The sequence below is a fragment of the Pseudophryne corroboree genome, chromosome 6, assembly GCF_028390025.1.
Source record: "Pseudophryne corroboree isolate aPseCor3 chromosome 6, aPseCor3.hap2, whole genome shotgun sequence".
NCBI lineage: Eukaryota > Metazoa > Chordata > Amphibia > Anura > Myobatrachidae > Pseudophryne > Pseudophryne corroboree.
In genome coordinates, this window is record NC_086449.1 from 782,881,418 (window position 1) to 782,904,181 (window position 22,764).

The 22,764-nt window shown below is 46.4% G+C and overlaps 1 long non-coding RNA gene across 1 annotated transcript; it reads right to left on the reverse strand.

Annotated features, from left to right (window-relative positions):
- Positions 1–418: 418 nt before the first annotated feature.
- LOC134935727 (uncharacterized) lies at positions 419–1,975 on the reverse strand. The gene is made up of 4 exons (XR_010180372.1): positions 1,609–1,975; positions 1,352–1,524; positions 947–1,073; positions 419–669 (listed from the first exon to the last, which is right to left on the reverse strand). It is a non-coding gene; the product is annotated as an uncharacterized LOC134935727 (long non-coding RNA).
- Positions 1,976–22,764: the final 20,789 nt, after the last annotated feature.

Sequence of the window (22,764 nt, forward strand, 5' to 3'; positions counted from 1 at the left end):
CACATCCAAACATTCCCTGACTAGCATTGCTGTTTCAGGGAATGTTTGGATGTGCAGTCTTGCAAATGCCGGAGGGCTGCACTTTGGACATGTCGGGGTGATTTTGGACAAGGGAGTTTTGGGCAATACATCTCACCTGAGGGGGGGTTGTCTGCTACATGGCGGAGGGTCAGGTCCACATCACCAGTAGGTCGGCCATGGAACATCAGTTGAAATGTCGTGTCTCTTCACATCCACGCCACTTGGGAAGATACATCGCAGGACCTGTGGAAGAGAACAGTTTGAGCATCCAGATATGGGTGATAGTGTCACCCTGGGGCTGGAAAAAGAGGTACATACAACAGTCCACACAACACAAGCGGGTTACAGCGGCCCAAATGCAACCCTCCTGCACTTGCATCACTACACATCCAAACATTCCCTGACTAGCATTGCTGTTTCAGGGAATGTTTGGATGTGCAGTCTTGCAAATGCCGGAGGGCTGCACTTTGGACATGTCGGGGTGATTTTGGACAAGGGAGTTTTGGGCAATACATCTCACCTGAGGGGGGGTTGTCTGCTACATGGCGGAGGGTCAGGTCCACATCACCAGTAGGTCGGCCATGGAACATCAGTTGAAATGTCGTGTCTCTTCACATCCACGCCACTTGGGAAGATACATCGCAGGACCTGTGGAAGAGAACAGTTTGAGCTTCCAGATGTGGGTAATAGTGTCACCCTGGGACTGGAAAGAAGAGGTACATACAGTCCACACAACACAAGCGGGGAACAGTGGGTCCAAATGCAACCCTCCGCCACTCGCGTCACTACACATCCAAACATTCCCTGACAAGCATTGCTGTATCAGGAGGGAATGTTTGGATGTGCAGTCTTGCAAATGCCGGAGATGCACTTTGGACATGCCGGGGTGATTTTGGACAAGGGAGTTTTGGTCAATACATCTCACCTGAGGGGGGTTGTCTGCTACATGGCGGAGGGTCAGGTCAACATCACCAGTAGGTCGCCCATGGAACATCAGGTGAAATGTCGTGTCTCCTCACATCCACGCCACTTGGGAAGATACACCGCAGGACCTGTGGAAGAGAACAGTTTGAGCTTCCAGATGTGGGTAATAGTGTCACCCTGGGACTGGAAAGAAGAGGTCATACAGTCCACACAACACAAGCGGGGAACAGTGGGTCCAAATGCAACCCTCCGCCACTCGCGTCACTACACATCCAAACATTCCCTGACAAGCATTGGTGTATCAGGAGGGAATGTTTGGATGTGCAGTCTTGCAAATGCCGGAGGGCTGCACTTTGGACATGCCGGGGTGATTTTGGACAAGGGAGTCTTGGTCAATACATCTCACCTGAGGGGGTTGTCTGCTACATGGCGGAGGGTCAGGTCCACATCTCCAGTAGGTCGCCCATGGTAGAGTTGGATAAAAGGGTCAAATATTTGCGGTAACCCAACAGGATAAAACAGGGGGGAACGAACTGTACAAACATGGCCTGGGGATATACATCAACAGGATGTAAAACTCTGAAATAGATAAATGAAGAGGTTTTTTTAAAAATATTCCAATGTCAGTTTACACGATAATACAAATGTTGTCAGTATACTCACAGGCAACTGCAAAATAATTTTGGATCAATGTCCGCCGGGAATCCTCTCCTTCGCCCATACCCACCGGTAGAGCAGAAGACCGGTTCCCGCGTCGGAAAGCACTACGACGAAGAGTCACCGGCAAACGGTTTGCGACACATATGTTGTGTAAAATACAACATGCATTTACCATGCCGCAAACCTTCGACGGTGAGTACAAAAGAGCACCGCCGGAAGTGTCTAAACATCGAAACCGGCTTTTAAGTACACCGAAGGCACGTTCAATTATTTGCCTCGATGCAATGTGTGTCTCTTGGTAACGTTTTTCTGCTCTACCAACAGGATTAGACAATGGGGTCAACAGCCACGGTTTGTTTGGATAACCCGCATCGCCTATAGAAGATATAAAAAAAATGTTAGGTACTTGTAAAAAATAATTAAAAAAAATAATAATAAAAAAATGAAAATACATACCTAACAGCCAGCCACCAGGCATGTTTCCTGTTTCGAACTTGTCAAACAGCGATGACTGGCTTAGGATGAAGGAGTCGTGAGATGATCCAGGAAATCCCACAAAAATGTTCAAAAATCTCATGTTTACATCACAGACCGCCTGCACGTTCAGGGAATGGAACTGTTTTCGGTTCCGAAAACATTCCTCTGAATTCCGTGGCGGTCTGATCTGCACGTGGGTACAGTCAATCGCGCCCAGCACATTGGGAAATTTGTATTTGTTGAAAAAGCCTAATTTGATCTCACGACATTCGCTGTCCGTCTCTGGAAATGTAATGTACTGGATCGTCAATTTGCGGAAAGCCCTAATGACCTGGGTTATACAGCGCGACAGTGTCGACTGTGAAAAACCGCATGTTTGAGACAGTGTAGGCTGGAATGTGCCTGACGCCAAAAAATGTAACGTCCCCAGCAGTTTTTGAAAACCGCTGATTGCACGATTTGTCCGTGCCCGAGGTTCCAAGTCGGCCTCCAACAGAGCGTACAGCGAATATATGTCGCGAGTCGATAAGCGATAATTTTGTATCACCTCGAACTCGCTGAGATCCTCCAGTTCACGCCTAGTGCGATACTGGCGTGGACGTGGAAATGAAACCCGCAATACTGGCTCACCCAATGCAGACATTTGCTGACCTGGATCCTGATGTTCATCAGCACTTTCTTCCTCCATCATGCTTGCAGCCAGCATGAACATCACAATCTGGTCAGAAAAAGGCTCCATCATTGTAGTCAGTACAAAAATAGGAATGTGTTTTAAAACGCAGGAATTTTCCTAAAAAAACGATTCCACAGAGCTGACTGTAAAATGGCTCCTTCTCCCTGTAGTCTCAAACCTGGGAGTGAGGAGATGGGAGGGGCTTTGCAGAAGTGTATCCTGGGTAAAACTGTGGAATCATGGGTAAATTTCCCTCAGGAGATTGAAGAAAAAAATATTCCTTTAAAAAATCAATTAAATAATACTTGTGAAGCAAAAAAAGACAAACCAAGTAGATAATCCTTTCAAATATAAATAGATATGCTACTAGCAATCCTCAAATATCAAAAAAAATCATGTACTAAAATTTTTTTTTTAGATCCCGCCAGTCAACTGAGGCGGACTGAAATAGTCGAATTTGCGGTCGAAAAGCACTGCAGGCGAATTTCCAAACTTGAATTGAATATGCTTTGGGCGAATTGCAGCATCTGTACCATTGCAGAAAAGTCGAATGCGAAAAAAGTCGAATTGCCAAAAGTCGAATTTTGAATGTCCGTTTTTTTGCGATAAAGTACTGTACTGCATAGGCAAATTGTTTTTTTGAGGCGAAAAAGTTCCGGAATTCGACTATTTCTGGAATTCGCCTGCAATTGCATATACCCCTAAGACTTTAGAATGGGTGTGCACTGGCTCCTCCCTCTATGCTCCTCCAGACCTCAGATCCTGTGCCCAGAGGAGACTGGATGCACTGCAGGGGAGCTCTACTGAGTTTCTCTGAAAAGACTTTTGTTAGGTATTTTTATTTTCAGGGAGCACTGCTGGCAACAGGCTCCATGCATCGTGGGACTGAGGGGAGAGAAGCAGACCTACTTAAATTATAGGCTCTGTTCTTAGGCTACTGGACACCACCAGCTCCAGAGTGTCGGAACACAGGTGTCGTCCTTGCTGTTCGTCCCGGAGCCGCGCCGCCGTCCTCCTCACAGAGCCGGAAGATAGAAGCCTGGTGAGTATAAGAAGAAAGAAGACATAACAGGCAGCAGAAGACTTCAGATCTTCACTGAGGTACCGCACATTGCTCCCAGACTCACACACACATAAGGCACTGTAAGGGCGCAGGGGGGTGCCCTGGGCAACAATAATAACCTCAAGGGACACTGGCCAGCATAATAGATACTGCTGAGGCAGTATATTACAAAACCTCCGCCAGTATAAAGCATTTGAGCGGGACCGAAGCCCGCCATTGAGGGGGCGGAGCTTGATCCTCCAGCACTAACCAGCGCCATTTTCTCCACAGCAAGCTGCAGAGAAGCTGCTCCCCGGACTCTCCATTGCTGAACACGAGTACAGAGGGCAAAAACGAGGGGGGGCACATTTAATTGGCGCAGTAAGTGTATTATTATATCTATAAAAGCGCTGTACAGACTGGGACTTTGTTCCAGTGTCCAGTAGCGCTGGGTGTGCGTTGGCATTCTCTCACTCTGTCTGTCCTGGGGGCCTTATTGGGGGGCTGTCCCCATATTTTGTATATCCCAGTGTGTGTGGGGGTGTCATTACGTGTGTGTCGGCATGTCTGAAGCGGAAGGCTCGTCTAGGGAGGAGGCAGAGCAGATGATTGTGGTGTCTCCATCGGCACTGCCAACACCTGATTGGGTGGATATGTGGAATGTTTTAAATGCAAATGTAACTTTATTACATAAAAAGGTTGGACAAAGCAGAGTCCAGGGAAAAAGCTGGGAGTCCATCCATAGCTTTGACTGTGTCACAAGGCCCTTTGGGGTCTCATAAACGTCCCCTTTCCCAGATAGCAGACACTGATACCAACACGGATTCTGACTTCAGTGTCGACTATGATGATGCGAGGTTACACCCAAGGGTGGCCAAGAGCATTCATTATATGATTATTGCAATAAAAGATGTTTTGCATATCACAGAGGACCCCTCTGTCCCTGACACGAGGGTCTGCATGTTTAAGGAAAAGAAACCTGAGGTAACGTTTCCCCCATCTCATTAGCTGAATGCCCTATTTGAAAAAGCTTGGGAAACTCCAGACAAGAAACTGCAGATTCCCAAGAGAATTATTATGGCGTATCCTTTCCCTGCACAGTACAGGTTACGATGGGAATCCTCACCCACGGTGGACAAGGCTTTAACACGCTTGTCCAAAAAGGTGGTGCTACCATCTCCAGACACGGCAGCCCTCAAGGATCCTGCTGATTGCAGACAGGAAACTACCTTAAAATCAATTTATACGCATACGGGTGCCTTGCTCAGACCGGCAGTAGCGTCGGCATGGGTGGGTAGCGCAATTGCTGCATGGGCAGATAACTTGTCATCTGATATTGACACCCTATATAAGGATAGCATTTTATTGACCTTGGATCACATTAAAGACGCAGCGTTATATATGAGGGAGGCTGCGAGGGACATTGGGCTGTTGGGTTCAAGAGCCAATGCCATGGCAATTTCTGCTAGATGGTCCCTGTGGACCCGCCAATGGATGGGTGATGCCGATTCAAAAAGACATATGGAAACTTTACCTTACAAAGGTGAGGTTTTATTTGGGGAGGGCCTCGCGGACCTGGTTTCCACAGCTACCGTGGGTAAGTCTTCTTTTTTGCCTTATGTTCCCCCACAGCAAAAGAAAACACCTCAATATCAGATGCAGTCCTTTTGGTCGCATAAGTTCAGAAAGGGTCGAGGCTCTTCCTTCATCGCCAGAGGTAAAGGTAGAGGGAAAAGAACGCCTGCTACGGCTAGTTCCCAGGAACAAAAATCCTCCCCGGCCTCTACAAAATCCACCGCATGACGCTGGGGCTCCGCTGAGGGAGTCCGCACCGGTGGGGGCACGTCTTCGATTCTTCCGCCAGGTCTGGGTTCAGTCGGATTTGGGTCCTTGGGCGATCGAAATTGTATCCCAAGGCTACAAGCTGGAGTTCGAAGAAGTGCCTCCTCGCCGATTTTTCAAATCGGCTTTGCCAGCTTCTTCCCCAGAGAGAGAAATTGTTTCAGCTGCCATTCAAAAGCTGTATCAACAGCAAGTGATTATCAAGGTTCCCCTAATGCAACAGGGAAAAGGGTGCTATTCAACCCTGTTTGTGGTCCCGAAGCCGGATGGCTCGGTCAGACCCATTCTGAATCTAAAATCCCTGAACCTGTATTTAAAAAGGTTCAAATTCAAGATGGAATCTCTCCGTGCAGTGATCTCCAGCCTGGAAGGGGGGGATTTTATGGTATCACTAGACATAAAGGATGCATACCTTCATGTCCCCATTTATCCCCCTCATCAGGCGTACCTGCGATTCGCTGTACAGGATTGTCATTACCAGTTTCAGACATTGCCGTTTTTGGGCTTTCCACGGCCCCGAGGATTTTCCCCAAGGTAATAGCGGAAATGATGGTGCTCCTGCGCAGGCAAGGAGTCACAATTTTCCCATACTTGGATGATCTCCTGATAAAAGCGAGATCGAGAGATCAATTACTGAAAAGCGTGTCGCCCTCCCTGAGAGTGCTGCAGCAACACGGCTGGATTCTAAATCTACCAAAGTCACAGTTGTTACTGACAATTCGGATATCATTTTTGGGTATGATTCTGGACACGGAAATGAAGAGGGTTTTTCTCCCAAAGGAAAAAGCCCAGGAACTCCAGAACATGGAGTATTGGGAAAAATGGTGGCGGCCTACGAGGCCATCCCCTTCAGCAGGTTCCATGTGAAAACGTTTCAGTGGGACCTTCTGGACAAGTGGTCGTGGTCCCATCTACAAATACATCAGAAAATAAGCCTGTCCCCCGGGGCCAGGGTCTCTCTCCTGTGGTGGCTTCAGAGTGCTCACCTCCTAGAGGGTCGCAGGTTCGGCATTCAAGACTGGGTTCTAGTGACCACGGATGCGAGTCTCCGAGGATGGGGAGCAGTCACACAAGGAAGAAATTTTCAGGGACTGTGGTCAAGCCAGGAGGCTTGTTTACACATCAACGTGCTGGAATTAAGGGCCATTTACAACGGCCTACGACAAGCGGAGAATCTTCTTCGCGACCTACCTGTTCTGATTCAGTCAGACAATGTCACAGCTGTAGCGCATGTAAACCGCCAGGGCGGGACAAGGAGCAGAGTGGCAATGGCGGAAGCCACCAGGATTCTTCGCTGGGCGGAAAATCACGTAAGCGATCTGTCAGCAGTCTTCATTCCGGGAGTGGACAACTGGGAAGCAGACTTTCTCAGCAGACACGATCTCCATCCAGGAGAGTGGGGTCTTCATCAAGAAGTTTTCGCAGACATCACAAGTCGTTGGGGACTTCCCCAAATAGACATGATGGCGTCACGCCTCAACAAGAAACTTCGGATGTATTGTTCCAGGTCAAGGGCTCTTCAAGCAGTAGCGGTGGACGCCCTGGTGACACCATGGGTTTTTCAGTCGGTATATGTGTTCCCTCCTCTTCTGCTCATCTCCAAAATATTGAGAATCATAAGACAAACAAGAGTGCAGACAATACTCATTGTTCCAGACTGGCCTCGAAGGGCCTGGTATTCAGATCTTCAGGAAATGATCGCAGAAGATCCATGGCCTCTTCCTCTGAGGGAGGACCTGTTGCAACAGGGGCCCTGTGTGTCCCAAGACTTACCGCGGTTACGTTTGACGGCATGGCGGTTGAACACCAAATCCTAGCTAGGAAAGGTATTCCGGGGGAAGTCATCCCTACTCTGATCAAAGCTAGGAAGGAGGTAACGGCGAGACATTATCACCGTATCTGGAGGAAGTATGTGTCTTGTTGTGAAGCCAAGAATGCTCCGGCGGAAGATTTTCAGCTGGGTCGTTTTCTCCATTTTCTTCAGACAGGAGTGGATATGGGCCTAAAGTTAGGATCCATTAAGGTGCAGATTTCGGTCTTATCTATATTCTTTCAGAAGAAATTGGCTTCTCTCCCGGAAGTCCAGACTTTTGTTAAGGGAGTGCTGCACATCCAACCTCCTTTTGTGCCCCCAGTGGCACCGTGGGACCTGAACGTGGTGTTACAGTTCCTTAAGTCACACTGGTTTGAACCTCTTCAAACGGTTGAATTAAAATTTCTCACTTGGAAAGTGGTCATGTTGTTGGCCTTGGCATCTGCGAGGCGGGTGTCCGAATTGGCGGCATTGTCTCACAAGAGCCCCTATCTGATTTTCCATGTGGATCGAGCGGAGTTGAGAACTCGTCCTCAATTTCTACCTAAGGTGGTTTCGTCGTTTCATATGAACCAACCTATTGTGGTGCCTGTGGCTAAGGGGGACTTGGAGGATTCCAAGTCCCTTGATGTAGTCAGGGCCTTAAAAATGTATGTAGCCAGGATGGCTCGAATTAGGAAAACAGAGGCCCTGTTTGTCCTATATGCGGCCAACAAGGTTGGAGCTCCTGCTTCTAAGCAGACTATTGCTCGCTGGATCTGTAACACGATTCAGCAGGCTCATTCTACGGCTGGATTGCTGTTGCCTAATTCGGTAAAGGCCCATTCCACAAGGAAGGTGGGCTCTTCTTGGGTGGCTGCCCGAGGCGTTTCGGCATTACAGCTTTGCCGGGCAGCTACTTGGTCGGGTTCAAACACTTTTGCAAAATTCTACAAGTTTGATACCCTGGCTAATGAGGACCTCATGTTTGCTCAATCGGTGCTGCAGAGTCATCCGCACTCTCCCGCCCGGTCTGGAGCTTTGGTATAATCCCCATGGTCCTTACGGAGTCCCCAGCATCCTATAGGACGCAAGAGAAAAATAAAATTTTAAACCTACCGGTAAATCTTTTTCTCCTAGTCCGTAGAGGATGCTGGGCGCCCGTCTCAGTGTGGACTATTTCTGCAAGGCTTTTATATAGTTGTTGCTTACATAAGGGTTATGTTGCAGTTGTGATCAGTCTCTGGCTGATGCTGTTTTGTTCATGCTGTTAACTGGTTTAGTGTATGCCAGGTTGTACGGTATGTATGGTGTGGGCTGGTATGTATCTCGCCCTTAGATTAACAAAAATCCTTTCCTCGTACTGTCCGTCTCCTCTGGGCACAGTTCTTTAACTGAGGTCTGGAGGAGGAGCATAGAGGGAGGAGCCAGTGCACACCCATTCTAAAATCTTAGAGTGCCCATGTCTCCTGCGGAGCCCGTCTATACCCCATGGTCCTTACGGAGTCCCCAGCATCCTCTACGGACAAGGAGAAAAAGATTTACTGGTAGGTTTAAAATCTTATTTTCTCCTCCTCCTCTCTTTCTATCCTCTTCCCTCTCCCCCTATCTGTCCCTTCACTTTTTTCTTCTTTCCATGTCGATACACTATGTAACAATTTGATGATAGCTATCTGTTGGAAACAAAACTATTTTTATCTACTATTAGTTTATATAATCTGTATTATTAATTTTTAAACACTATTACCATAGAAGGTTTTTGCGCTGGAATACACACTTTCTACATCTAGGCCAGGTGAGGACTGCTTCTCCCTTACTAGGCTGAGGTTTAACCTGTCCTCTGCCCACTACGTACCCCAAATACTTGGCCTCAATCATACCAATGGCACATTTCTCAGGGTTGGTGTTAAACCTGTGTGTCCGTAGAGACTGTAAAACGGCTTCTTCCTTTGGTAGGTGTGACTCCCAGTCAGAGCTGAAAATAACAATGTAATCTAAATATGCGGTCGCATATTTCCTGTGGCGCAGCAGCAACTTATTCATAGCTCTCTGGAAGGTTTCTGGGGCACCATGTAAACCAAATGGGAGCATTTTATATTGGAATAAGCCTACTTGGGTAGAGAAGGCTGTTTTTGCCTTTGCAGCTTTTGTTAACTGAATCTGCCAATAACCTTTTGTCAAATCAAGTGTAGTGACTCATCAACCCGGGGCATGAGGTAAGAATCAAACCGGGACACTTGATTTAATTTACAGAAGTCATTGCAGAACCATAAGGCACCTGAAAGCTTTGGTAATAGGATAATTGGATAATTCCACTCACTGGTGGATTCCTCTATAACCCCTAGGCGTAACATCTCTTCCACCTCCTGCTTTACCGCTGCCCGCTTTGCTTTGGGTATGCGATATGACCTCTGTTTAATGACCACCCCGGGTGGAGTCAAAACATCATGTTGGATGATCTGTGTCTTTCCTGGAATGGCAGAAAACACATCTTGGTAGCGTTTTGCCAAGTTCACCACTTCCCATTTCTGTTCAGGCGTAAGCGTGACTTCTATGGGTAAGTGGAATTCTGAAATCTTTTTAGCTACCAAAGTGGGCCGATTGGCAATTTCCATCCAGGGTTTTAACAGGTTTACATGGTAGATTTGTACCTCCCTCCTTCTACCCTCCTGTCGGACCCTGTAATTCACTGTGAACAAAAGTTTGGAGTTTCTTACTAGGCGCAATACGAAGCAGCCAAACTGTAGATCTAAGTGATACACCAAATTCTTCACACAATATAAGCAATAGAAATTCGATCAGACAGAAACAGCGCTAGGTATAGGAAGAAAAATATCTACTCCCCTGTTCAAATGAGTTCCTTGTTATCTTCACAGATGAGGATTCAAATGACATGGAAAAAAAAGCCAAACACAAAAAAATAGTGTAATTCCGTTACAATATTCCACAGTATTTCAACACTACCTAATGGATTCCTGGAGCTCTACCACCACCACTCCTATATGCAGGGACGTGCGGTGAGCTAAATGGCTCAGGAGGCACTGGCTAACCCCAGAGCCAGATTTACATGCAATATATGAGCCAAAGGGTACATCTGATATTTTATTCAGTCAAAACTCTGGGTTTTTTTTTAATTCAATACTTTTTTATTAGTTTTCTGTTTAACATTAAACATAGTAGAAAAAAAAACAAGAAAAAAAAAACAACAACACAACCCACAGTAGATCCCCAGCCCAGGGAATGCGCAGATTCCCCTGTCCATTAGGGACCAATTATCATAGTTATCATAGGACACCGGTGCAGGCCTAAATTCCGAAACATAAGTTGTAAGTTAGAATCAATATTGCATGCTAACAAGGCGCGTATAGATCAATGAAAGCTGTACACAGATATCTATGGCAGCACAACATAAATTTGAGCTAATTTCAGAGCTAAAGCAATGGCATGGGAACGGGAATGGCTGACCGTGGGCGCAGGGGATAACACAGAGAAAAAGAGACAGTGTACCCAATGCAGATCAAAAGTCACACACCCATTCTAATCCCCCGCAGCATATCTAGACGCCCCGGGTTCCAGAGAGCGGGGACTCAAGCCATCGACCCCACAAGTCCTGATATTTTTTCTCCGCTTTTCTAGCTAGGTATACAGATGTAGCCACCTTTATCTTGAGTGGCCGCGGCGGTTGGCCCGTTCGACCATACGCAGCGCACTGTGGCGTAGCGAGGCGCGCATAGCCACAGAGAGGCTATCTAATCGCACGGAGACAGACATTTGACGTTTGGCGTTACCTTTACGTGTAATACCTGCGATCAGCCACCAGATGTCGCTTTTTACAATCACCACTGCGCATGCGTGTGGTCTCCCGTAAAATACAATACTGACATACATAATAAGGACTACTTTACTAAGGCGTCTCATTACGCTGCATACAGCAAATACTGTACTCATTACGCTGCATTATTTAATACAGTACTGTACAGTATATACAGTACGACACCGACGCAAATACAGTAGTACAGCATACAGTATATGATCCATCTACAATACTTTATGAATACTGTATGTGAGCGTCCGAGTCCCGCAGACAAAACACAGTACTGTAAAACCAGTAGTGTACACTGTCGCAAATGGATGTGTGTTACAAGTTCACTATTGCCTCTCAAGATTAGGAATTTTCTACAGTATGTTATCGTCTTAATCCCGTAGCCATTACAGCATAATCAAAACCAACGGATTTATACATTTGTCTGCGGCGAAGTGGTGAAGTGTTTCGCTTCCTATACTCAGAGTCCAGGGTTCGATTCCTTAAGTACTAATGCATGTTACTGTAGTTTTTTTCACACTTTATTATTTTTTTTATTCACCCCCACCTCGTGGCAGGCAGCAGTTGGGTATGGAATGAGAAATGGCATAAGCTGTGCAGGCTACGGGGCGATGCTGAAGGAGCGTCACAATCCCCTAGCCAAAATACACAGATACTGTAAGCGTATACTGTAAGATACTGTAAGCGTGAGATACTGTATTGAGCTAGGGGATTGTGACGCTCCTTCAGCATTGCCCCCTGAACTGTGAAATGTACAGTATGCCATATTGTATCTCACTACATATCCGAGCGCTGCCACGTGCTGGGAGTTCACGGTCGGCGGCCATTTTGTCAGGTTGCTAAGCGATCCAGCTCGGTATACCGTAATGTGCATAGACCTCGCTTATCCCAATGTAATTGAGCTAGGGGATTGTGACGCTCCTTCAGCATCGCCCCGTAGCCTGCACAGCTTATGCCATTTCTCATTCCATACCCAACTGCTGCCTGCCACGAGGTGGGGGTTCAGGAGGTGGGGGTTCATGGGTAGTGGTCGTTTTGACAGTGTGCTATGCGATTGAGTCCGGTGTACCGTAATACTGTATGCAATCCTACAGTAGCTTATCCCTCCCCTGTGTATTTTGGCTAGGGGATTGTGACGCTCCTTCAGCATTGCCCCCTGAACTGTGAAATGTATGCCATATTGTATCTCACTACATATCCGAGCGCTGCCACGTGCTGGGAGTTCACGGTCGGCGGCCATTTTGTCAGGTTGCTAAGCGATCCAGCTCGGTATACCGTAATGTGCATAGACCTCGCTTATCCCAATGTAATTGAGCTAGGGGATTGTGACGCTCCTTCAGCATTGCCCCCTGAACTGTGAAATGTATGCCATATTGTATCTCACTACATATCCGAGCGCTGCCACGTGCTGGGGGTTCACGGTCGGTGGCCATTTTTAGTGTGCATAGAACTCGCTTATCCACATAGGCCCCTGTGTTTTTAACTACTATATTGAGATGCACATTTCTAGGCCTACAGTATTTAATATACAGTAAGCAGCATTGTTGTTAGGCAATAATTGAAGAATTTACATACAGTACTGACATGTACTGTATGTAATGCTTGTACATCATGTCAGTCGACCCTTATGCTGTACACTACTGTAAGTCTCACAGGGCCCATGCACTTCCAAGGAGGGTTATTTACTGTACTGTATCTGTTTCATACAGGAAACTAATTGCAGTCCATAACACTGAAGTTGTATTTTCAGTACTGTACAGTATACAATACTTAAATTTGAACATCAGGTACTGGATAGTAAACATGTACAGTATTAACTTCTATCATAAAACTCTTATGCATTTTCAGATGTGTAAATTTTAGACTACAGTATTCACAAATGTTTTCTCTCCATACAGGAATTATAGTTGGACAACATGCCAGTAACTATCAACAAAACGATGAGCAAGATAATCGCCAACATGAAAAAAGAAAATAAAACCATCAAAGAGATCCATGCATGGCTCAAGGAAAGTGGCATTATAGTCACTTTAGAAACAGTGCGCTATCATGCATTCGAGAGAACAACGCCCAGATTTGTATTTCCTACAAAATGCACATGGTACGTACTGTACACTACTGTAATGTTTAAATGACTTGCTTTATACCATAAACAATTTTTTTGAAATAAAATAAAAACTTCATCAATTGTAACTGTGATTGTGCTGTTCATGAATTCATATTTTTCATACTGTATTGTACTGTAGGAGAGTGCAACAAATTGTGGAGGAACTAACTCGTGAGGATGATGAGCGTACTGCTCTGCAAATAAAACGAATTCTCCATTCCAAGTATGACCTGGACATATCGGCCACCAGCATCAGAAGGATGCGACGGAAAATGGGATGGACCTTTGGCGCAACAAGGTAAAATACTGAAAGCAGTATAAACCATACAGTAAATGCACTGTTAATAATCCCTTGATACGTGATATAATAATGCCATAAATCATTATACAGAGTGTGTACTTTATACTATATACAGTATGTGTGTGTGTATATACTGTATATACAGTATTCTATCCCAAAAGAGATACCTACTGTATAGGCACTCAGAGACAGCAATGAAGCATTGCCGGCTTATTGTGATGATTACATACTGTATACTGTATACTGTGTTTGTGTGTATGTACAGTATGTATATATATATTACTCTGTATGTAACTTAATGTACTGTATGTACAGTTTAATGTATACAGTAGGTATATAATACAGTATACTGCACATACAGTCTACTGTATATACAGTAATCTGTAAATCTGTAATTTCATAACTGTATCTGATTTCATTATTTTTGGCTCTTCACAGGATATCTCCAATGATAAGAGATGTGAATAAAGAAAAGAGAGTGGAACAGGCACGGCGATGGATTGAGAGTGGTGAAACATTTGATGATGTCATTTTCACAGATGAATCGTCTGTTGCCCTTGAGCGGTTCTCCAGAATGTCATTCAGGAAACGTAACCATATCTCTTTAAAACCACGCCCAAAGCATCCATTGAAAATCCATGTATGGGGAGGCATATCACGATTAGGAGCTGGTCCCCTATTATTTTTCGAAGGTACAGTACAGTACTATACTTTATTCTGTGCCTGTGTTCTGTAAAAATACATGTTGTACTGTAGAGTACGTGTAACTGCACAATAAAAGGAGTTGCTTATTAATGAACAACATTTTTTGATTTCTGTAGGAATCATGGATAAGAAATAGAAAAAAGAAAGAAAGCACATCAGGTCTCGAACCCTGGACTCCCAGCGAGGGAGGTGGGAGCCTTCACCCCTAGCCCACGACGCCTCATGAGAGATTTCCAATTTCATGTGTGAAAGTACTGCAAACAGCGCCCGGCCCCCGCCCCATTGCTGTTGGTTTATGCCTTAGAGGACTCGGACGCTCGCATTTGTAAAGCACGGTGTTTTCCTCCGCCTCCTGCTAGCCTGTTGCCCTTCCCCCATGGGAGCCTGCACAGATCATGCAGTAGACAGGGAGGGAATGCAGGTCATGTGCAATACACAAACGCCCACTGTAGTACTATTTTGCTCACTTACAGTACCGTACTGTACTGTAGGTTGCATTTAGCGTAAAGAATCGCTCCTGCAGATGTACTTTGATTTATGTGAAACCTGTGTGCATCCTTCCATTGGATGTACTGTATTGGAGATAATTTTTTTTTTTTTAAAGTGAATGTCACGGGAACACATTAAAAATAAGGTTGGCACTTCCTTCCCATTGGTGTTGGTTTACAGTATGCCGTAGTGTACTCGGACGCTCATGTAATTGCATTTCAAAGGCACAGTATTTTCCATCGTCTCCCCCCTACCCCCATCGCCCTTCCCCCCTGGGGGCCTGCACAGGGAGGAAATTCAGGTCCTGTGCAATACACAAACGCTGAAGATCTACTGTACAGTACTGTTTTGCTCAGTTGGTAGCGTCAGAATACACTCATTTCATTCCCGCTGTTTAGGTGCATTTAGCGTAAAGAATCGCTCCTGCAGATGTACTTTGATTTATGTGAAACCTGTGTGCATCCTTCCATTGACTGTCTTACAATGTAAATAAAATAATACAGTGCATTATTACAGAAAAAAAAAAAAAAAAGAAAGAAAGCACATCAGGTCTCGAACCCTGGACTCCCAGCGAGGGAGGTGGGAGCCTTCACCCCTAGCCCACGACGCCTCATGAGAGATTTCCAATTTCATGTGTGAAAGTACTGCAAACAGCGCCCGGCCCCCGCCCCATTGCTGTTGGTTTATGCCTTAGAGGACTCGGACGCTCGCATTTGTAAAGCACGGTGTTTTCCTCCGCCTCCTGCTAGCCTGTTGCCCTTCCCCCATGGGAGCCTGCACAGATCATGCAGTAGACAGGGAGGGAATGCAGGTCATGTGCAATACACAAACGCCCACTGTAGTACTATTTTGCTCACTTACAGTACCGTACTGTACTGTAGGTTGCATTTAGCGTAAAGAATCGCTCCTGCAGATGTACTTTGATTTATGTGAAACCTGTGTGCATCCTTCCATTGGATGTACTGTATTGGAGATAATTTTTTTTTTTTTAAAGTGAATGTCACGGGAACACATTAAAAATAAGGTTGGCACTTCCTTCCCATTGGTGTTGGTTTACAGTATGCCGTAGTGTACTCGGACGCTCATGTAATTGCATTTCAAAGGCACAGTATTTTCCATCGTCTCCCCCCTACCCCCATCGCCCTTCCCCCCTGGGGGCCTGCACAGGGAGGAAATTCAGGTCCTGTGCAATACACAAACGCTGAAGATCTACTGTACAGTACTGTTTTGCTCAGTTGGTAGCGTCAGAATACACTCATTTCATTCCCGCTGTTTAGGTGCATTTAGCGTAAAGAATCGCTCCTGCAGATGTACTTTGATTTATGTGAAACCTGTGTGCATCCTTCCATTGACTGTCTTACAATGTAAATAAAATAATACAGTGCATTATTACAGAAAAAAAAAAAAAAAGAAAGAAAGCACATCAGGTCTCGAACCCTGGACTCCCAGCGAGGGAGGTGGGAGCCTTCACCCCTAGCCCACGACGCCTCATGAGAGATTTCCAATTTCATGTGTGAAAGTACTGCAAACAGCGCCCGGCCCCCGCCCCATTGCTGTTGGTTTATGCCTTAGAGGACTCGGACGCTCGCATTTGTAAAGCACGGTGTTTTCCTCCGCCTCCTGCTAGCCTGTTGCCCTTCCCCCATGGGAGCCTGCACAGATCATGCAGTAGACAGGGAGGGAATGCAGGTCATGTGCAATACACAAACGCCCACTGTAGTACTATTTTGCTCACTTACAGTACCGTACTGTACTGTAGGTTGCATTTAGCGTAAAGAATCGCTCCTGCAGATGTACTTTGATTTATGTGAAACCTGTGTGCATCCTTCCATTGGATGTACTGTATTGGAGATAATTTTTTTTTTTTTAAAGTGAATGTCACGGGAACACATTAAAAATAAGGTTGGCACTTCCTTCCCATTGGTGTTGGTTTACAGTATGCCGTAGTGTACTCGGACGCTCATGTAATTGCATTTCAAAGGCACAGTATTTTCCATCGTCTCCCCCCTACCCCCATCGCCCTTCCCCCCTGGGGGCCTGCACAGGGAGGAAATTCAGGTCCTGTGCAATACACAAACGCTGAAGATCTACTGTACAGTACTGTTTTGCTCAGTTGGTAGCGTCAGAATACACTCATTTCATTCCCGCTGTTTAGGTGCATTTAGCGTAAAGAATCGCTCCTGCAGATGTACTTTGATTTATGTGAAACCTGTGTGCATCCTTCCATTGACTGTCTTACAATGTAAATAAAATAATACAGTGCATTATTACAGAAAAAAAAAAAAAAAAGAAAGAAAGCACATCAGGTCTCGAACCCTGGACTCCCAGCGAGGGAGGTGGGAGCCTTCACCCCTAGCCCACGACGCCTCATGAGAGATTTCCAATTTCATGTGTGAAAGTACTGCAAACAGCGCCCGGCCCCCGCCCCATTGCTGTTGGTTTATGCCTTAGAGGACTCGGACGCTCGCATTTGTAAAGCACGGTGTTTTCCTCCGCCTCCTGCTAGCCTGTTGCCCTTCCCCCATGGGAGCCTGCACAGATCATGCAGTAGACAGGGAGGGAATGCAGGTCATGTGCAATACACAAACGCCCACTGTAGTACTATTTTGCTCACTTACAGTACCGTACTGTACTGTAGGTTGCATTTAGCGTAAAGAATCGCTCCTGCAGATGTACTTTGATTTATGTGAAACCTGTGTGCATCCTTCCATTGGATGTACTGTATTGGAGATAATTTTTTTTTTTTTAAAGTGAATGTCACGGGAACACATTAAAAATAAGGTTGGCACTTCCTTCCCATTGGTGTTGGTTTACAGTATGCCGTAGTGTACTCGGACGCTCATGTAATTGCATTTCAAAGGCACAGTATTTTCCATCGTCTCCCCCCTACCCCCATCGCCCTTCCCCCCTGGGGGCCTGCACAGGGAGGAAATTCAGGTCCTGTGCAATACACAAACGCTGAAGATCTACTGTACAGTACTGTTTTGCTCAGTTGGTAGCGTCAGAATACACTCATTTCATTCCCGCTGTTTAGGTGCATTTAGCGTAAAGAATCGCTCCTGCAGATGTACTTTGATTTATGTGAAACCTGTGTGCATCCTTCCATTGACTGTCTTACAATGTAAATAAAATAATACAGTGCATTATTACAGAAAAAAAAAAAAAAAAGAAAGAAAGCACATCAGGTCTCGAACCCTGGACTCCCAGCGAGGGAGGTGGGAGCCTTCACCCCTAGCCCACGACGCCTCATGAGAGATTTCCAATTTCATGTGTGAAAGTACTGCAAACAGCGCCCGGCCCCCGCCCCATTGCTGTTGGTTTATGCCTTAGAGGACTCGGACGCTCGCATTTGTAAAGCACGGTGTTTTCCTCCGCCTCCTGCTAGCCTGTTGCCCTTCCCCCATGGGAGCCTGCACAGATCATGCAGTAGACAGGGAGGGAATGCAGGTCATGTGCAATACACAAACGCCCACTGTAGTACTATTTTGCTCACTTACAGTACCGTACTGTACTGTAGGTTGCATTTAGCGTAAAGAATCGCTCCTGCAGATGTACTTTGATTTATGTGAAACCTGTGTGCATCCTTCCATTGGATGTACTGTATTGGAGATAATTTTTTTTTTTTTAAAGTGAATGTCACGGGAACACATTAAAAATAAGGTTGGCACTTCCTTCCCATTGGTGTTGGTTTACAGTATGCCGTAGTGTACTCGGACGCTCATGTAATTGCATTTCAAAGGCACAGTATTTTCCATCGTCTCCCCCCTACCCCCATCGCCCTTCCCCCCTGGGGGCCTGCACAGGGAGGAAATTCAGGTCCTGTGCAATACACAAACGCTGAAGATCTACTGTACAGTACTGTTTTGCTCAGTTGGTAGCGTCAGAATACACTCATTTCATTCCCGCTGTTTAGGTGCATTTAGCGTAAAGAATCGCTCCTGCAGATGTACTTTGATTTATGTGAAACCTGTGTGCATCCTTCCATTGACTGTCTTACAATGTAAATAAAATAATACAGTGCATTATTACAGAAAAAAAAAAAAAAAAGAAAGAAAGCACATCAGGTCTCGAACCCTGGACTCCCAGCGAGGGAGGTGGGAGCCTTCACCCCTAGCCCACGACGCCTCATGAGAGATTTCCAATTTCATGTGTGAAAGTACTGCAAACAGCGCCCGGCCCCCGCCCCATTGCTGTTGGTTTATGCCTTAGAGGACTCGGACGCTCGCATTTGTAAAGCACGGTGTTTTCCTCCGCCTCCTGCTAGCCTGTTGCCCTTCCCCCATGGGAGCCTGCACAGATCATGCAGTAGACAGGGAGGGAATGCAGGTCATGTGCAATACACAAACGCCCACTGTAGTACTATTTTGCTCACTTACAGTACCGTACTGTACTGTAGGTTGCATTTAGCGTAAAGAATCGCTCCTGCAGATGTACTTTGATTTATGTGAAACCTGTGTGCATCCTTCCATTGGATGTACTGTATTGGAGATAATTTTTTTTTTTTTAAAGTGAATGTCACGGGAACACATTAAAAATAAGGTTGGCACTTCCTTCCCATTGGTGTTGGTTTACAGTATGCCGTAGTGTACTCGGACGCTCATGTAATTGCATTTCAAAGGCACAGTATTTTCCATCGTCTCCCCCCTACCCCCATCGCCCTTCCCCCCTGGGGGCCTGCACAGGGAGGAAATTCAGGTCCTGTGCAATACACAAACGCTGAAGATCTACTGTACAGTACTGTTTTGCTCAGTTGGTAGCGTCAGAATACACTCATTTCATTCCCGCTGTTTAGGTGCATTTAGCGTAAAGAATCGCTCCTGCAGATGTACTTTGATTTATGTGAAACCTGTGTGCATCCTTCCATTGACTGTCTTACAATGTAAATAAAATAATACAGTGCATTATTACAGAAAAAAAAAAAAAAAAGAAAGAAAGCACATCAGGTCTCGAACCCTGGACTCCCAGCGAGGGAGGTGGGAGCCTTCACCCCTAGCCCACGACGCCTCATGAGAGATTTCCAATTTCATGTGTGAAAGTACTGCAAACAGCGCCCGGCCCCCGCCCCATTGCTGTTGGTTTATGCCTTAGAGGACTCGGACGCTCGCATTTGCTAGTCCTCCATTCCCATTATGCATTAGCGAACTCAGACGCTCATATATTTTAAAAGCACGGTGTTTATACATTGTACTGTACATTCTTCCTTTTACACAATTACTGTAGTTGCGTCTCCATACACATACTGTACAGTACTCCATACTTTTTTCCACCGCCTCCCGTTACGCCTACAGTATTGCCAGAGCTGTAGATCAATCCGCCGCTATACTGTACGATCGAAAGTACTGGATTAGTGGAGCATTAGCGACACAGTGGTGGAGATGTGTAATGCATGATGAGTATCTAGATCGTCTCAACGCGCCTGCCTGTGATGAAACTCAGCTATCGCATTAGCGTGGCTAGACGCCCGTCTCGGCGGAGAAACAGTCAAGATAAAGGTGGCTACATCTGTACATATTTCTCGTGAGAGGCCGTATCATTTACAAGGGAGACCCAGGATCGCAGTGTGGGTGCATCCTTGGCTAGCCAAAGCCTGGCGATACACACCTTGGCCAGGCCACACAAATTAATTACATATCGTTTGGCAGGGGGGTCCAGGGCATCCTCCTCCACAGCAGATAACACACATGTCGTCGGGGAGCATACAGACGAGGGAGTACTCGTTGACACCAGGGCGTCAATAACACCCGACCAGAATACGGCAACCTTGGGGCATAGCCAGATAATGTGCCAAAAGTCTGCATCCAGACTATCGCACTTAGGACATCCAGAGGAGTGGGTACCCCCTATATGTCGCAAGCGCACCGGCGTCATATATACTCTGTGTATTATAAACAGTTGAATTTGCTGATATCTAGTGGTAGTAGTGGATAATCGTGGGGAACACAGAGCACCCTCCCAGATCTCATCAGAGATGGCACCCAAGTCAGATTCCCACTTGTTCCTGAGAATGGACAACGGGTCAGAGTAGTGAGAGCGAAGCATGCTTGCATAAATGTTGGACACCAGATGTCCGCTTCCCAGGGACCGCAGGAGAGACTTGACCGGGGAGTCGGCAATCATTGGAGGTGATTCGGGAAATTGTGCGTTAAGCGCATGTCTCAGCTGCAGGTAGCGGTAGAAGTGAGAAGAGGGTATATTGTAATCCTGTTGAAGCTGCAGGAAGGACCTCAGTATACCATCGTTATATAAGTGGCCCAGGGACGTCACACCCCACCTCCCCCACACCGCCCCAGTCCGCAGCGAGGCCAACTCTGGGAAGCCGAGGGCATTGTCCAGAGGAGTATCCGGGTCAATACCCTGGCCCAATAGGATAACATGTACCTGTTTCCATATGAGGACGGCCTGTCTTATTATAGGGATCTTGGACAAGTTAGGGTTCCCACAAAGAAGCATCTGTAATGGAGATCCGGCAGGGTATATCTGGAAAAGCAATTGGGACTGCAAAGTGAGAGCATCCGGGGCGTTCACCCACTCCCATATATGTGCCAACTGCGCGGCATAGTAGTAAAATCGAAATATAGGGAGAGCTAAGCCTCCCAACACTTTCGGCCTAGACAGAACGTCTAGTCTCAGCCTCGCTCTCCTGCTGGCCCATATTAAAGAAGAAAGCAAACTGTCAATCTGTCGAAATGTCTTCAGGTTAATATATATAGGGGATTGCTGGAGAACATAAAGGAGTTTGGGCAAGTATACCATCTTTACCAAATTGACCCTGCCAGTAACAGTCAGGGGCAGAGACCCCCAAACCCTAACCTTCGAGCGGAGATACCCCATCAGCGGCCTGACATTAAGGGAAACAGGTACAAGGGTTATTCGATACCCATACCCCCAGGTATTTGAAGGAGTCTACCCATTTAAGGGGGGTTTGAATCACCGGGGCCTCAGAAACCGGGCCTCTAAGTGGAGTGATGGTGGATTTATCCCAGTTAATTTTGAGCCCGGAGAAACGTCCATAGTCAGTTATCAAGTCAAGGAGTTTAGGTAAGGAGGAAACAGAATCGTCCACAAAGAGCAACAGGTCATCAGCGTATAACGCTATCCTGTCTTCCCTGGCGCCAACCCTAATACCCACAATATCCTGAGTTGCCCTAATCAAACATGCCAGTGGCTTAATAGCGATAGCAAACAGAGTCGGGGACAGAGGGCAGCCCTGCCTCGTTCCCCTGGATAGGGGGAAGGAGTCCGAAACAAACCCGTTCACCGAGACTCTGGCCATGGGCTGAAAATATAACAATTTAACATAATTGATAAAGTTGGGGCCCACACCAAACCTACTCATAGCCTCCCAGAGGAAGGCCCACTCCACCGAATCAAAGGCCTTTGCGGCATCTAAGGAGGCTATAACGGCAGAGCAGTCCTCCCGAGAAGCCTGAAAATGAGTAAACAGGCGCCTCAAATTCACAGCAGTGGACTTGCCAGGCATGAAGCCCGTTTGGTCAGGGTGAATAATTTGGGAGACGACCCGGCCAAGTCTGGAAGCCAGAACCTTGGCCAGGATTTTAATATCCGTGGGCAACAGGGAAATAGGACGGTAGGATTCAACCTTCCTGGGGTCTTTATCCGGCTTGGGAATCACTATAATCAAAGCCTCCGCCATAGACGGGGGAAGCGCACTTTGGGCAAGAATTTCGCTGAACAACTCAAGCAACTGAGGGGCAAAGAATTTTATATATTTCTTATACAGTTCTGACGGGATGCCATCAAGGCCAGGGGCCTTACCATCGGGGGAGGCAGAGATCGCAGTCTCAATCTCCACCGACAAAGGAGCATCTAGAAGGGCCCTGGCCTCACTGGAGATGGAGGGCAAGTGGACCCCATCCAAGTAGTCACATAGCTCTAGCGGGGAACAGG